The following is an 18,678-nucleotide window of genomic DNA, read 5'->3' on the forward strand; positions in this document are numbered from 1 at the left end:
TTCTTGACTGTCTCAGTGTGTGGAATGAGTATTTCATGAATGAATGGCTTGTGAATTCGTAGGTTCTGTAACAGGGTTGCAGACATAATTCTGAAGGACACAAGGGGGAGAAAAATGATTTAGAGGAATCATAAATGGGTCATTGAATCCAGTTAAGGAACAGAGTAAGCTCTTTAGAGACTACGATGTGAAGAATTTGCAAAGATCAAGCCCAGGAGGAGTTGAGCAGTGGAAGAGTGAAAAGTCGAACCCTTGGATGAAAAGGCCATATCCATAGCAAACAATGAGAAATAGTGTAAAACCAAGTAAAAAGGGACGAATGGAGAAGTGAAGTGTTAGTACACAAAAACCGTTGGATCTTATAGATCAATGGTCCAGATCATGTCACATGAGGTAGTGTTGAAATATCGCATCAACGAACTTTCATGAAGGAAGGCAGGTTTATAACCTTAAGTGGTATTTCAGGCGACAAAGAGGTGGTAAATGGTATTGAAGGTGGCTCCAATTCCATTCATAACACGACACGTAGCAGAGTAGTAGAGATGGGAAACCTCTTTATCGAGTAGTTAAACCCTATGCTTGTTATCTACTTGAAAGCAGGATGAACCGTTGGATCTATTAAGGGAAGATCAATGGTGGAGGATCATCACACAAGTTTGGTTGATCAGGCAAGTGACAACTACCAGATCGACGGTTAAGATGTAATCGAAAATCGCGTTTCGGCAAAGCCAAATGACAGTGGGGAGATGGAATAAAGATACACCGATGTGCGATATGTGATTTAGCGCTGACCGTTGGATCGAAGGATGTAATGAACTGTCGCGATCTAATCATTGATCACAAATAAGGGATGACGAAGGACAACACCGATAGCGATGGAGTGCAAAGCTGACGACATATGAACGCAGGTATATAAATATTTGAAGTCCAGCAAGGACCAAGGGAAATGGAAAAAGGTATGTTTGTGGGTTTTTATTTTGTAAAGGTTTATAAAGGGAATTAGCGCCGATGAGAAGGTTTATACATTAAAACATATTTAACCAATGTTAAGAGAGGGAAAAGTTTGCATATGTGTGGTATAAGGTTTAATGAAGGTTATGAAAGGTTTTAAAGTCCCGATAGGAAGGATTTAACGAAAGGCTTTAATAAAGTCTTATTTGAAGGCTCGAGGGTTGATAATAGTCCCAATAGGTATATATGGGCTAGGGGTTAGCCTATGTTGGGTTTTTATAAATCATTCCACATTGGAATGTATTAATAGGGCCTTAACCATAGATGGATGAAGATTTGACTCCTTTGTGAGTTAAATTCCTGAGATTAATGAGTGGATGCATTTTATGCATACTATGGGTGTAAGTGGGGGTAACCCTGCCATCATCACATGTTATGGATGTTCTAGTTGTTTTGTTGCATTGAAGAAGATATGGATCATTGCACTTTATTTTGTTGAATCATTTGATGACGATCTAAGAAGAAGAAGAATTTGCAAGGGTTTTTGCCATAGTGGGTTTTGCCCTAGTCTCCGACCAATCCTAGTGTCTCTATGTGTGTATGCTTTTTTTCTATATGTTCATTTATGTTTTGTTGTGTTGATGATGATGATATTGTTATTTCTACATAGTTGCATATGTTGATGAACAATGATATAAATCTGAATAATGCTATGAGGTGAACTTAATGTGTTAATGAAAAAATGCAATTATCAAAGAAAAGAACAATGTAGCCCTATGAAAAATTAACAAAATGTATATGACAGGCAAATGTATTTAACTTGTAGCAACTAATTAGACATTTAATTCTCTTTCTTTATCTTTTCTACTTTCAACATTATCTATAAGTTTCCTTACCATTCCCACTCATGCATGTATTGGATATACACTTTAGTCCTTTTAACTTACTTTGATGATCATTTGTTAAACATAAAATTATCTTATTCAATCATAATATATTATAGTTTTGTGAATAGTATTGAGTTAATGTGGTTATCTTATAAGTTTTCTTGGTTGGCTTGATTTGTACAAATACCAAATCATTGCTTTGAAAACAAGGGAGTTTGTCAAATAGCAAGTCCCTGGCAATGAGTGAAGAGAAAATACAATACCACAGCCAGATTTGATAGGAGAATAAGCAAGTTTTACAACAGACTAAGGAAGTCAAAACCTTCAGTTGCCCGAAAGGTAGGACACTCAATGAAATCGATATTTCAATTATATCTTCTAGCCCTACTCCCTTCGACCTTAGAGAGGATATATCTTTCTCCCTAGAGTAGAGATGAAGGAAGAACTTTATGGTTGGCTGGATAGCTAGCTAGATCTGTTGGAAATATTAATCCCAACCACCACGTTAAACACCCTAACATCAACCATACTTGTCAGAAGTGTTTTTTGCAGGTTGCATCTTTGTTTAAATATGGAAGGACTGAAGCCAGAACAGAAGTACCACGTGAACCATTCCGTAGCACATCACAGAAGTTAAGGAATGTAATGAAGTTTAGCAAATACCGGCAAGCATTTACTGTGTGACTATTTCCCATACTCCACAAACACCTGCGCGATTGTTGTCCACACTCAACAACAACAGCGCATTAATTATTTTTCTTTGTCATGTATTAATGTCAAATTGTATGTTGAGATAAATATGAATGTAAAAGTCATTTTGGAAGGGCAAGAGTCTGTGAGGTAGGGAGGAGAAAATCATGGAGCAAATTTTGGTGGGCGCGTGAAAACAACAGTTATTGTGTTTTACTGTGTTACTCCACAACCCCTGGTGAAGTGTAAATCACTGTAAACCTTTGTTTTTACTCTGTGAATGAGCCGCGGCCTCATATGAATGTATTTTCATGAATTAGAATTTAATCCTAAGTTTTATTATGTTGCTCCAAGCTTACTCTATTTTACATTGTTTTTTACGTGAGTGAATTCTGTGTTTTATTAAGCCTCTGTATAGCTGCGCAAAATCAAGATTTGCGAAACAACTTCCCTCTGCCTCTCTGCGTAAATTCTATTTTTCTAACATGCTATCAGAAGGGGTTAAACTCTGTTAGTGTGAAAACAAGTGCTTTTACTAGCAGTTAAAATTGTTTTGACAGCATATTGTTTTTAGCATATTTACTAGCAGGTAGAATGTTTTTTTCTTACACTCGAAAATGGAAACATCAAGGACAAGCTTGACTAATCCTCAGATACCTCATTTTAATGTCAAAAATTATGATTATTGGGCTATTACAATGAAGGCCCTGTTTTCTTCTCAAGACATTTGGGATTTGGTGGAGAATGGTTTTCAAGAACCAGCAGATGCAGTAACATACAATGCCTTATCTCAAGCAAAAAGAGTTTTTTTAAGGGACAATAGGAAGAATATTTCAAAATCTCTGTTCTATTTTCCAAGTAGTTCATGAAAGTATTTTCCCAAGGGTTGTAGCAATAATGAAGTCCAAGCAAGCATGGGACACCCTCTAGACAGCCTACCAAGGCATGGCAAAAGTCAAGACAACAAAGCTGCAAATGTTGAGAAGAGACTTTGAAACACTTTGTATGAAAGAGTCTGAGAATGTAGACTCTTTTTTTACACATGTAAGAGGGTTTGTTACTAAAATTAGGTCTCATGGTCAGACGCTTGAGGAAAGAGGAATAGTTGAGAAAGTTTTGAGAAGTTTTCCAGCAAGGTTTGATGCCATTGTTGTGGCCATAGAAGAGACAAAGGACATCTCACAGTTTTCATTGGATGAGCTTAATGCATCACTGATTTCTCATGAACATAGACTGAATATAACAACAAGCTCCTCATTGGAGCATGCCTTCAAGACACAAGTATCATTTGGTCAAGGTAGAGGTAGAGCAAGATCATATGCTAGAGGAAGAGGAAGAAGCCCACAAAGAGGTGGAAGAAGAAGCCCTTCAAGCTCAAGTGGAAGAGGCAGCAATCAAAATCCAATTCAAGGCCCAAGCCAAAATCAAGCACAAGGTGAGAGGTATGATAAATCTCAATTTCAATGTCATTATTGTAAGAAATATGGTCATTATGCAAATGAATGTAAAAAGAAGCAATATGACATTAGTAACAATCCAAGTGTAAATTTCACAAAAGAAAGTCATAACCATGATAACATGTTTTTAGATTGTAATGTAGCACAAGAAAAACAAAGTGATATATGGTATCTAGATTCAGGGTGTAGCAACCACATGTCAAGAAACATAATTTTTTTTTCCAATCTAGATGAAAGTGTGAAATATGAAGTGACATTAGGAACTAATAGAAAAGTCTCTGTCATGGTCAAAGGAAAAGTTAATATCCTAACAAATAAGGGGGCGAAGAAGTACATCTGAGATGTTTATTTTGTCCCCAGTCTGAAGCATAACCTCATGACATTGGACAACTCATACGAAAGGGCTACAATGTCTTTTTCCAAAATGATGTGTGCACAATTTTGGATAGACCTCCAAGCAGAAATTTGATTGCAAAGGTTCAAATGACAAACAATAGAATTTTTCCCCTAAAAATAAGATCATATTTGCAAAGAGAAGGTGCACAAGCACAACTCTCAATGAACTCACAAGAGGATGGAAGAAAAGATGCAGTTGTCATACAAGTAAACTTTCAAATAGAGGTCAAAGATGAAAATTGATTATGGCATTTGAGATTTGGACATCTCAACTTTGGAGGCTTGAATTTACTACACAAGAAAGGCATTGTGAAGCAGCTACCACTCATAGAAAAACCGAACAACCTATGTGTAGAATGTATCTCGGGCAAGCAAGATAGAGAGACATTTCTAGCAGGAAAGTCAGTAAGGGAAAATGCACCTTTGGAGATTGTCCAATCAAATTTATGTGGACCAATGCAAAAGCCATCAATTGGTGGTAGCCACTATTTATTGACCTTCATAGATGACTGCACAAGGAAGACATGGGTCTATTTCCTAAAATAGAAAAGTGGAGTGTTTGAGCACTTTCGCCAATACAAATCTCTTGTTGAGAAGAAAAGCAGACACTACATCAAAGTCCTTAGGACTGACAAAGGTAGCGAATACATCTCAAATGACTTCGTTCGATTTTGCAGAGAGCATGGAAATAATAAGCAATTTACAACAAGGTATACACCTCAGAAAAATGGTGTGGCAGAAAGAAAGAATAAGACCATTATGGAAATGGGAAGGAGTAAGATGAAGGCAAAGAATTTTCCAAATGATTATTGGGCTGAAGCTGTCGCTTGTGCAACATATATCTTGAATAGATGTCCAACCAAAAGTATCCAGAACATAGTTCCTAAAGAGGCATGGAGTGGAAGAAAGCATAGTGTCAATCACATGAGATTTTTTGGATGTGTGGCATATGCACATGTCTCGGATGAGTTGAGAAGAAGTTGGACATCAAGGGGGAGAAATGTATATTTGTTCGATACAGTGATGAATCTAAGGCACAAAAACTTTACAATCCATTAACCAAGAAGGTCATAATCAATAGAGATGTACATCTTATAGAAGAGGAAGCATGGGATGGAATTTTAGAGAAGACATTCAATGTCAAAGCATGTATACCACATGAGGACAAAGAGGAATTAACAGCAGCAAGTAATTCCTCAATAGTGACTCCCTCTACTCTTATTCAAGCGCAACAAAGCAAGCAGCAAGAACCACCATCAAAAAATAATACGACAGTTTCGTGCAGCCAAGCAAGTGCTTCTCCAAGTACGCCGCAAAGCGCAACACCAAGTGACATGTCAAGTCCATCATCAACAAGCACAAGAAGACCAAATTTGAGAAATTTAAATGAAATTTATGAGCAAGAAGAAGTTGATAGCAGTGCTGGTCTGAATTCGTTATTTGCATTATTTTGTCATGTGGATGACCCAATCCATTTTGAAGATGCAGTCAAAGAAGAAAAATGGGTTGCTGCAATGGAGGAGTAAATAGAAGCAATAGGAAGGAATGAAACATGGGAGTTAGTGAACCTTCTGAAAGGAAAACATGGCATTAGAGTGAAGTGGGTCTATAAGACCAAAAGAAACATTAAGGGAAAGATTGAAAGGCACAAATCAAGGCTAGTTGTCAAAGGATACAAGCAACAGCATGGAAGGGATTACGAGGAGACGTTCGCGCCAGTCGCGAGGATGGAGACAGTGCGCGCACTTGTGGCGATTGTCACGCAACATAAATTGAAAGTGTATCAAATGGACGTAAAATCAACTTTCTTGAATGGAGTGCTGAAAGAAGAAGTTTATGTTGTGCAACCGCCTGGTTATGAGGTAGAAGGCCAAGAAGACAAAGCGTATCGATTGAGGAAAGCTCTTTATGGGTTGAAGCAAGCATCGTGCACATGGTATAGTAGGATAGATGCCTACTTGTTGGACAATAGTTTCGATAAATGTGACGGTGAGCCTACTCTCTACATGAAAGAGAGCGATAGTAAGATTCTTATTGTTGTCTTATATGTAGATGATTTGATTTTTACAGGAAATGATGATTTCCTCATCGTTGATTTCAAACAAGTCATGAAGAATGAATTTAAAATGATTGACTTGGAAATGTTAAGATATTTTTTGGGCATAGAAGTGAAGCAAATAGAAAAGGAATTTTTATCTCTCAAGCAGAGTATGTGGCAGACATTTTGGAGAGGTTTAAAATGTAGAACAACAAGCCCACAACAACTCCAACTGTCATGGGGTTAAACTTGAGCAAAAAATATTGCACCACCAATGTCAATCCAACATTATACAAAAGCATGATAGGCAAATTGATGTATTTGACCACCACTAGGCTAGATATAATGTATGCAATAAGTTTGGTGTCAAGGTTCACGGAGACACCCAAGGAGACACATTGACAAGCAGAAAAAATGATTCTAAGGTATGTCAATGGGACAAAACAATATGGCATTTTGTACACAGCAACAAGTGATTTCAGGTTGGTTGGTTACACTGACAATGATTGGGAAGAAAGTGTCGATTACAAAAAAAGCACGCCAGGATATGTTTTTCATTTGGGTTCTGAAGCCATTTCATGGGCCTCCAAGAAGCAGCCAATAGTGTCATTGTCAACATCAGAAGCTGAATATGTTGCAGCAACAACAACAATGTGTCAAGTAGTTTGGATGAGAAGGATGTTGAGGGATTTTCGTCATGACCAAGAGGGAACGACTACTATTTTTTGCGACAACACCTTAGCAATTGCATTGTCAAAAAATTATGTCTTTCACAAGAGGACCAAGCATATTGATGCCAAATATCATTTTATTAGAGAGTTGATTAATAATGATGAAATTGTGGTGCAACACTGTAGGTCACAAGAACAATTTTTTGATATCTTCACAAAACCATTGGCATGTGAAAGCTTTGTTTATTTCATAAATTGTTTGGGAATTGTCAATGGTGGCAATTGTGATTAAGGGGGAGTGTTGGAAATATTAATCCCAACCAGTGCGTTAAACACCGCGACAACAACCATACTTGTCATAAGTATTTTTGCAGGTTGCGTCTTTGTTTGAAGATGGAAGGACTGAAGCCAAAATAGAAGTACCATGTGAACCATTACGCAGCACATCACAGAAGTTAAGGAATTTAATGAAGTTTAGCAAATACGGGCAAGAATTCACTGCGCGACTATTGCCCATACTCCACAAACACCTGCGCCGCTCAACAAGAACTGCGTATTAATTATTTTGTTCTGTCATGTATTAATGTCAAATTGTATGATGAGATAAATATGAATGTAAAAGTTTATTTTGGAAGGGCGAGAGTCTCTTAGGTAGGGAGGAGAAAATAGTGGAGAAAATTTTGGTGGGCACATGAAAACAACAGCTACTGTGTTTTACTGTGTGTTACTTTGCAGGTTTTATGTTGTGAATGAGTCGGAGTCTCATATCAATGTATTTTCGTGAATTAAAATTTAATCGTAAGTTTTATTGTGTTGCTCCAAGCTTACTCTGTTTTTGCCGTGAGTGAATTCTGTGTTTTATTAAGCCTCTGTATAACTGTGCGAAATCAAGCTGCGCGAAGTGAAGCTTCGCGAAACAACTTCCCTCTGCCTCTCCACGTAAATTCTATTTTTCTTACAAGATCGCGGGCTAGCAGTGCAAAAGGAAAGTGAGCCTGTTTGATAGGAGAACAAACAAGTTTAATAGTAGACCATGTAAGAAAGGTTTCTTAAGACAAAAAAAGATTCTCGATCAATTAGAACCAGGATTGTATGTAATAGTTGGAGAATCAACCCTTTATGCATTGCATATGAAACTACTACTTGGGCATGTCGGTTAGCTGGATCAATTGGAGCTAATTAATCTTTGGTTGGGACTCGATAAGCAACTCGGCTTGAAACTACACTTAGTCTCTCTTTTGATTGAAGGACATTTCTTGCAACTTCGTCTAATATCTCTTAGAGCTCTCCGACTATTTGTATGTTTTTGTTCAAGGAAACTATCCTTTTGATGCCACAACTTCTTTTAAAGGGAGACACACATTTCTTGCACTATGAGAGGCAAAATCAAAGGAATATTTACTTTAACATTTGCAGATATGGGGAAATTTCATAGTCAGCTGAGATATAATGCATATTTAGGTTAGTTGTGTTGATGAAATTCAGGATGTGACGCTGGCTAAATTGTATCTTTAAAATGTGTGCTCCAATTTTCATAAGGGCTATTCCTTCATTGCTAAACACATCCAAAATAATTACAAGAGGCATTAATATTTTATGCAAAAAATTGGAGATCCATTTTATAAAGAATTGTGAGAAGTTTGTCCCCATTCAAAAAGATGCAGAATGTTGCATTTTCCTTATCTTACCAATGCAATGAACGTGCTGATCCTTGATTTGCAGTAGTTGAGGTGGGTTTATATGATGTTTTTATATTTATAACCGCATTCAAGTTTGAAGGAAAAAGACTGGCCTAACAGAAAATATATTTTCCTGTTACATAACTTGCTAATCTCGGTAATGGATATGGCATGGATTTGGAATGCTAACAGAAACCCAAGCCATCACGTGTAAGCCTTTTTTTTCATTAAAGTTAAAAAATGATATTACATTTTGTACATGGATATGCACTTGTTCAAAAAATAAAACAATAAATATAATGATATAGGGAAATAATTAATAATTCAAAAATAATTAAATTAATATTTGAAGTGGCATGTGGTGTTTTGCATGCAAACCATCTGCCTTTTCACTCTGCCCAATATCTTGACTTTGCATTAATATTGGCAACCGGAAGTATACCCACCCCTTGGAAGGGTAATGCTTCTCACCTACTTACCCTAATGTTAAGTTGGATAATGAGTTCAAAAAATAAAACAACATAAATACAGTGATGTGTGGTGTGGTGGTTGAGTTCGTTAGGTGAAACCCACGAGGTCAGGGGTCAAATCAAACTAAGTATATTATCCTCCTATGGTGTGCAGCTCAAGAAGTAGACTCCCCTTTCCTTGTTACCAATTCACCCTGTGCCTAAAAAATAAAAAAAACAATATAAATATAATGATATAGAGAAATGAGTAATAATTCAAAAATAAATAAATAAATATTTGAAGTGGCATGTGGTGTTTTGCATGCAAACCACCTGCCCTTTCGACTATGCCCAATACCTTGACTTTGCATTAATCTTGACACTTGAGGATGGAATTCAACTACTAATTTATAATTGGCAACTGGAAGTATACCCACACCCTTGGAAGGGTAATGCCCCTCACCTTCAACTATGCCCAATACCTTCACTTTGCATTAATATTGACACTTGGGGATGGAATTCAACTACTAATTTATAATTGGCAACTAGAAGTATATCCACACCCTTGAAAGGGTAATGCCCACCTTGACTTTGCATTAATATTTACACTTGGGGATGGAATTCAACAACTAATTTATAATTGGCAACTGGAAGTATATCCACACCCTTGAAAGGGTAATGCCCCTCACCTTCGACTATGCCCAATACCTTGACTTTGCATTAATATTGACACTTTGGGATGGAATTCAACTACTAATTTATAATTGGCAACTGGAAGTATACCCACACCCTTAGAAAGGTAATTTCGCTCACCCCTTGTAGAAAGGAAAGGTAATGAGAGGAACCTACCCTAATGTTAGGTTGGATAATGAGTTAAAAAAAAACAATATAAATATAATGATATAAGGAAATAAGTAATAATTCAAAAATAAATAAATAAATATTTGAAGTGGTATGTGGTGCTTTGCATGCAAACCACCTGCCCTCTAGACTCTGCGCATGACTTTGCATTAATATTGGCACTTGTTCAAAAAAAATAAAACCATAAAATATAATGATATACGGAAATAAGTAATAATTCAAAAATAAAGAAATAAATATTTGAAGTGGAATGTTGTGCTTTGCATGCAAACAACCTACCCTCTCGAGTCTGCTCAATACCTTGACTTTGCATTAATATGCACAGGTGCATTAAGAGTTACATGTAACTTGGTGAAATAGGCGAAGTAAACACAACCTACTAAGTTGCAGAACCAGGGAAAGAAAGTCGACTGGAACGACGGGTAATGAAAACTCTGCTCTTCATGTTGGAGATGTTACCATCCATCATCAGTGGGCTCATACAGGCCTTTGGATATGGCAGGTCTTTATTTTTCCTCTTTCAGCTTTGGTTTCTAGAATTTCATATATATATCCCGATGTCTATTCCTACAAATGGAAATAAAGTCGGTGAAGTTATTCCTGCAAATTGAAATAAAATGAGTGGCTCATTGATGTGTGATTGGAATAAACATATGGGATGACATTGGATACCTCGATTTCACCAATTACAGTCCTCCAGTGGGGAAACATATTTTATTTATTTATTTATTTTTTCTTCAGAGGCGAAATCCCTTTTGAAGAAGCTGTATATATTACTTCATGGTACAATATATTATAATGGGATATTTCGTATATATGTTGCATCAACAGCAACCCAGCAAGTATATTAATTACACAGCAGCGTGAACATGTGTTGTGGGTCCAACCTGGGTGGGGAGGCTAATAAATGGCCATCCCATTTACATAGGATAACGACCACATACAAAGGGAAACATATTGATAATCTGTCGAATAATTTGTGGTTCTCAACTAGATGAGAATTTTCCTATGAACGGAACTCCAGAGGTTCGGAAACATGTGTTTTGGATTCGTGTTTTATAGTCCTCTTATGAGCTTGCACAAAATATAAAAAGAAAGAAAGAAAACAAATTATTTTAATGTCCAGGAGGCTAAAGATAGCGTATGGGACAGATTGCTTCTTCATCTGTTTGATGTATTCGGCCCTTTTTTTGTGAAGCTTCAAAATAAGTGCTCTTAGCTTCTTGACAAACCCCTCGCTAAATACACAACCCAATACACAACCCAAAATGCGTGATTACAACTCATAGTAGGCCCCAATTAAGATATACTCTTAAACCACAAGTTCATGTCATGCTTTTAAGACTGCTAAACATGTAGCCTTTTTTGTTAGCAAAATTTCCTAAGCTAGGGCAGCCCTTCATAGCTATGAGAGCATTGATCTCTGAACCATTGTTTTAAGAAACGGCCGTTTCGATACCGAAACGGCCGGGTTGATCCGAGCCATTACCCTCTGCTGTGACCCGGCCCTTGGAACGGTTCGACTGGCTGAGTCAGCCATGACTCGACCAACTCGGCCGTTTCTGTATTGACTCGGCCGAGTCATAACCAGTGGCCTGTAACCCCATCAAAACAACGATTTGACATTTTTTTAATGAAATTTTGAAGTGTTTTCTGATTGGTTTGAACTCCAATGTGTTTTATGAATTAGTTAAATGTTATTTGGGGTCCATTTCCCCCTCCCAAACCCTATTTAACACACTCAAACGCTCTCTACTATTGATATGCTATTCAAATTTCATGGTAATGTTAAATTCTTAAAGTAAAAGTGACATTCTCCTTAATCTTCATTTTCATCCTTTTACTTAAATTTTTAACATTACCATGAAATGACTCAGGATGTTTGAGAGTGGTTTCGGCCTCATTGGATTTCATATGGAGAAAGTAGAATTTTAGATTTCATTCAAAATCCAGTAGACTTATCAGTTTTTCAGGATTTCAAGATTGGAGGATTGCAATGTTTCCATAGAATTTTGTCATGTATTAGGGTATGGAACTCGTATTTAATCAAGAGCACCAATCCCGCTATGTACCTTGATGTTAGTGACATTGGTTGTCGAACTCCTCTGGGATTCGCTCCCAAACCAGGAGCTTCTGAAAATGTCGCTCCCGCTCCTGTTTTCGCTCTCGCTCCCCACTTTCGCTCCTACTCCCAACTTCCAAGTAACACTGAGCCAGATGATGTTTGCAACTCTAGCAGTAGCCAGTAGTACTGGTCACAAACTTTTGTTGTAGAGGCCATTTATAGCCTCCTTGGTTATGTGTTTTTGTTTTGATCTCTATATCATCATCATGTATGTATTGGACAATGCATTGGGTGCCATTTTGATATAATGGATATATTCATGAGCCTACTTTGATCATATGTTGTCTTCTATCTATATTCTAATGCTGTGTGTTTGGAAACATGAATGAAAATCTTTAAAATTATGTGTTTTTATAAAAAATAAATATTTAATGTATTTTTTACAATGACCGAGTCATTGAAATCGAGCCGGCCGAGTTGATACCGAGTCGGAGTCGACCCTCGGCCGAGTCGGATTCAGAGTCGGAGTTTTAAAACATTGCTCTGGACACACTGTAGAAAGTTCTCAGGAAGAAAACAAATTTGGCATCTTTATAGAAGTTGCAACTAAAAACTCAGTGACAACAGTCAGTCAATTCATAAATTTACTGCCATCCCCTCGGGTACAGACCTTTAATCTGTATGTAGATCATGTTACTGATATTTGACATTTATTTTATATCAGTTTGCATTTCCATCAAGTTCTCTTGAATTCATTTGATGTCTGTATGACAGAACCCTTAATGAAGTGTTCAAGGAATAAACCCATATAGTGTGACTTCTAAAATACACTACCCAAAATGCATGAACAAGAATATTTTTTAAAGTATTTGATTTTCATAATATAGACAATAATAAAAATACTTTTTTCAAAGATCAAAGGATTATCCCTCTACAGAATAATCAGATACCTCAACCTCTGGCCCTACAGAACCATGGCAATGAATGTTCTTACCTAGGCTAGATAGAAGGAATGACAATGGACATTACATACATTAATTCACTTTAGGAGGATCCGCATAACTGGCCATGAAAAGCACCAGTCATAGCCGATAGCTGATCATAGCCGGTGGGTCATCGCCAAAAGATAATTGTCTGAAATTGTTTCCACCTATGCTTCATTCATTCCATTCCACAACACCCATTCCACAACACTTGCTTTCAGATACTTCTCAGCGCACTCGCAACAAGCCACACTAGCGACCCACCCCTTTTTCCTGAAGTTTGTTGCATCCCTAGAGAATCAAGTAATTGGAATCCAAATGTTAGGTAGAAGTTCTCTTTTTAGAACACATCCATGGTGTAAAACTTGAAATTTGTTTTTATTCTTGTGTCTTTATTCAAGCATGTTGGTATTACGGTGGTCTCCCTTAGGCAATAGAAGAAGGTTATGAGATTACGAAAGTTCTTCACTTCTGGTAGTACATGCAAAGCACGAAAGCCGGTGAATAACCCTGGTGTCTTTTGTTGCTTGAGTTGCTTACCACAGGTTTTCTTCGCAGTTGAGCCCAATCATACCAAAGCTAGCCGAGCTATTGTAGGGAGCAAAAGTAGCAGATGCCAGCTTTTGTATGAATCCACCCACATTAGGTTGCCACATTTAAATTCAGTATACAGCGACTTGTCCCACTTTTCACCCGTGAACAACTTTATAATCTAACCAATTAAATGTTAATGTTAGTGAAACTTTAATAAAATGGAGTTCTAATAAAATGGATTTTTTAAGCAAAGTTTTTCGCTATAAATCACATAAGATAAATTTTTGGCTGACGCCTTTTGAACCAACAAGTGTGGTTTATGATCTGGACCAGACATGTTGGTTTGAAATGGGTCGGCCAAATTTTTTTCTTATATGATGTCTACCGAAAAACTTTGCTTAATTCATTATGGATTGCAAAAGCCTGAATACGAAAATGGAGTTGTCTTTAGTGTGATTTTTTGGAGTTTCGTAATCCAGTGGAAAATTTTGTGGTGAAATCTTGATTTGTGTTATTTAAACTATTTTTTACTGTATATATGGATTCAGCACCTTGGAGAACCCCTACTGAAAAACCCACCTTGGAAAACCCTAAGACACTTCTATTGTGCATGGGTTACCCATTAAACTTGTGATTTCAATGAATCTCTGCCGGATTTTAGACAAATTAGACCAGAAAAATCCATCGGTAGCATTTTTCCAAAAAATCACACTAAAGACAACAGGTAATAAAATAATGTTAACATTACTTTATTAGAGAGAAAATTGAATTAAATTCATGCTTTTATTATATCTTGGGCACGCAGTATATATTGTGTTCAGTTTTCTATTTGATCACCTATTAATTTTCTTTGACCAAAAAAATTTACACCATTGTCCATAGTTAAACATTAGAAATTAAATTTTATTATTTTTTGATAATGTATTAATATTTTTATTTTAATTTTGATTGGTTAACCTCTTATTTTATAATGATTACATTGTACCACAAAATATGTGATTTATTATATCATAAAATTTTTGGTTGTACATACTGTGTGGACTTGGAAACTCTGACCGAAAGAATATTGGAACACAAATTTGCAATTTTTGAAAATTTTCGCCACTATTTTGGAATGCCAATTGTGCTGCACTCAAGGCGACTCGAACTAGTGACCTTTGCAATGCACCCTACCCGCTTCATTGCAGCCATTATGACACTTTTTCATAACTACCGGTGACTCCCACGTTGTGCATTCACTTGCTAACGTCTTAAGCAGACATGCTGCTACGAAAAATTAGCAATCTCTCACTTCAAGAAACTGTCAAGAAAGATTTAAGTTGTACATCAAATCAATCAACGTGTTTGCCAAGTAAAAACAATTGAACGGCTTTATGAGAATCGTCCAACTCTAACTGTTTTATGGATAATTTTAGGTTTTTTTTTTTTTATATACTATATCTTAATTACTTTTGGGAATTTAAATTCAATCCATACACTTTACAGACGTTCTATATCACCGTCAATATTGTCATATTGTCAATGTAGCTATTGGAGTGTAGTGGAAACTAAAACTTAAGTTTAGAATGCTCATAATTTTAATTTTATTATTACCTATTAGTAAATGAATGATTTATACAAAATATATTTAACAATAATTTTATATTAATTTTTATTTTATAATTTATAATTTTATTATTAATAGTTATTAACTAATGATTTATATAAAATATTTTAAATAATATTTTATATCAAAAATTAAAATTTATTGTCTTTTTTTTTCTCCTTCAAATTACAAGTGTTTCATATTTGAATTGCTGCACCATAATCATTTTTCAATTATTTATTTATGAAATGTAATGATATTTTAATGACCATGAGACTAAAAATAGTCTATGGGACTATTAGTTCCTTGTTTTTCATCTTTTGCAATTCAATCCTTTTCTTGTTCAAATTGATGATGAGCTGGCCCAACTTTCCAACAATCCCCTCACTGAAAAGACAATGCCAAGAAATAGGTGTTAGCATATTCCCATAACTTTCTCTGATGTCTTTGTATGCATCACATTCCAAAATGAAATGTTTTTCCAATTCCACTGTCCCATACGTGCAAAATGTACACACCCGTTCTTCCCAAGCTTCTTTAGGCCTTTTCCACCGTCCTGTTTCACGCTAAAGTTGATGCGATTTGGTTCTTAATTGAGCAATAAAAACATTTTCCCTCCACGGAATGCTAACTCCAATGAACTCTTTTTGTTGTAGATCACACGTAAGGTTGAATTCCTCAATGTAGTACTTATTCTTTCTACCCAACTCTTTTCCCCATACCCGTTTACGAATCTTCTCCATAACAAAATCCTTTAGCTCCTTGCTATTTGTGGGACAGGCATTGAGGTAGATATTCCATTTTTGCATCCATATGTAGTTTTGTTTCATCCATGTTTTCCTTCTTTCGCTCATGTCTTCATTGAAGATAACATTAGGCCATCTACCTACTCCCATTTGCTCAATTCTTTTTAGATATTTTATGAGCTGCTCCATAGCAATTGCTTCGATGGGTGTTGCTCCTATTTCACTCAACGTTATCTCATAAGATACTGAATTTTTTATTTTGAACTTGCTCATGATCAAGCGTTTTGTATTTTCTCAATTTGTTTCCATTTTGAGTGGGGTGCTGCTAGCCCACAATTCACACCCATATAGCATCACTGGACAAACTAAGAGTCCAAAAAAAGTTTTAGTCGTTTTCCAATCCCTTAACTTTGCCTCTCTACATATGTTTTGAAGAGCATATAATGCTTTCCACCCTCCTAAAATTCTCTTATTCTGCAATCCTCCCAATTAAGTTTTTCATCGAAATGAGGTACTTGTACTCATTTACTTTTTCAAGAATGTTGCCTTCAAAGAAGAACATGTGTTGGCTCTACTTTCGTTTATTAGAGAAAATCATTATTTTGGTCTTTCTAATATTGACTTGCATCCCTACTTCTCTACGAAAATGCTCAAGGGCATATAGGTGCATTTGTAATCCATGGGCCGATTTAGAAATCAATACAAGATCATCCGCATATAAACGAAGTTTTATCACAAACTCCCCCAACTAAACACCATCTCCACCTTGCAGATTTATCCACTCTTCCAATTTATCAATATTTAAGCCAAAAGAGTAGGAGATAGAAGGAAACCTTGCTTGACTCCAATGTCACTTCTCAAGCTTAAAGAAATACCTACCGAGATTCTAATTTTGACTTTCACTTCTTCATAAAGTCTATGGACAACAACTCTATAATGCAAAGAAATTTCAAGTTCGTCCATTCTACGCCACAACTTATCTCTAGGGACTATGTCAAATGCCTTTTTGAAGTCAACAAAGCAGCAAAATGCTTATTCTTTGTCCTCCCAAACCTTTTCAACAATGTGTCTCAATGTGATACCATGATCCACTGTAGAATGCTTCGGCCTAAAAACCGCATGTCCTCTTGCCCTATTTTTTTTACTTCTACTTACTTACTGATTATATTTTCTACCGTGCTGCCAAAAAGTTTTGCAAACAAAGGATTGATCATAATGATTCTATAATTGGAAGGATTATTAATGTATCCACTTTTAAAAAGGGGTATTTCTAGGCTAGTTGTCCGATCCTTTGGGAATCCTTGCTAAATGATATTGTTAAATATTTCCATGATGTGCGGTGCAAGAGTGTTCATTCCCCATTTTAGATACTCTTCTTGAAGCTCAACCAAGTCCTTTGCCTTTTCTGTTTTCATCTGCTTTATTCCAATCTCCACCTCCTGCAACGTGAAGAGCTTTGTAGTTGTGTTAATCCTGGAGGGAGGCTTCACCTCTAATTATTTCTCATAGAGTTGCTTTGCATATTCAAACCATTGTCGAGTTGTAATATTATTTTCGATTTGCTTCTTCCTTGGTTGAAGTTCCTGCCAGAAAATCTTTGGGTTATTCTTACTTAGATATATTAACTCTTCTTGCCTTGTTTTCATGAACTCATCTTTTTTCTTTTTTAGTATATGCTTATATAACTTTACATTCATTTTCTCCTTTCTTGTCTTTTTCAAGGTTCTCCTTGCCATCTTGCATTCCTCATCAAACCAAGCATTTACAAGAAAACAATTTGATTCTGATTTCCTATTTTTTTCTCTTTTTCACTTCTCAAGTGCACTTTGGATTATATTTGTTAACTCGTGACTGTTGAAACTTTTGAAACCAGTTTTCTCCTTCTGAATTAATCTCTCTAACATTGTCTTGAAGATAGTACAATTTTCTTGTGTTAAAAGAAATTTTCCCCTTGATAGTGATTGCCGAGAGAATTGGGTTTTTCTCCCATTTTGTCTTTCTTCTAACTATGATAACTTTATATAAATTGGGTTATGATATGATTTTAAGTCCCAAATATGCTCTCCAATCTTAACTTCATCTTCCTTTTCTATCAAGCTTTGTGAACACATCACATAGTCAACAACACTTGCCCCATTGTATGTGTTGCAAGTGAAGCTCCAAGACCTTTTCCATCTATCTAGACCATTGCAAATAATTAAGTTGAAATCCCCACACAGTGTAAGCAACTCCTCTCCACAATGATTGTTGACTTTGTCATCTTCTGAATACCTCACCCATTGGGGATTCTCCTCTTCAGTGAGCCAAATAGGATTATGATCCTCTTTACAACAAAGAATACTAGCTTGATGATTTGATGTTCTAGTATTGAAATCCGCCACTAGAAGAACTTCTCCCTGCTGAGACTACATGGCAATATCTTTCGTTAAAGCTGCATACAGATCCTCGTTATCTAAACCCTTATTTTGTAAGTTTTTTAGACTTGAGGGGAAAAATAACATGCTGCAATTCTTATGTGATTCTCATTCTCTGATATTTTGAACTATAAATATTGTTTATTTTCATCTTCTTTAATCAACTGAATGTGACAGCCTTATTTTTCTTTCACTAAAACTAGTATTCCCCCATACCCTTTCCCATTTTCTGCTACCTTGTTTCAAACTGCTAACTTCAAATAACCATCAAA

This window comes from Pinus tabuliformis, chromosome J, assembly GCF_031772625.1.
Source record: "Pinus tabuliformis cultivar Carrire ecotype Pingquan chromosome J, CPIR1, whole genome shotgun sequence".
Classification (NCBI taxonomy): domain Eukaryota; kingdom Viridiplantae; phylum Streptophyta; class Pinopsida; order Pinales; family Pinaceae; genus Pinus; species Pinus tabuliformis.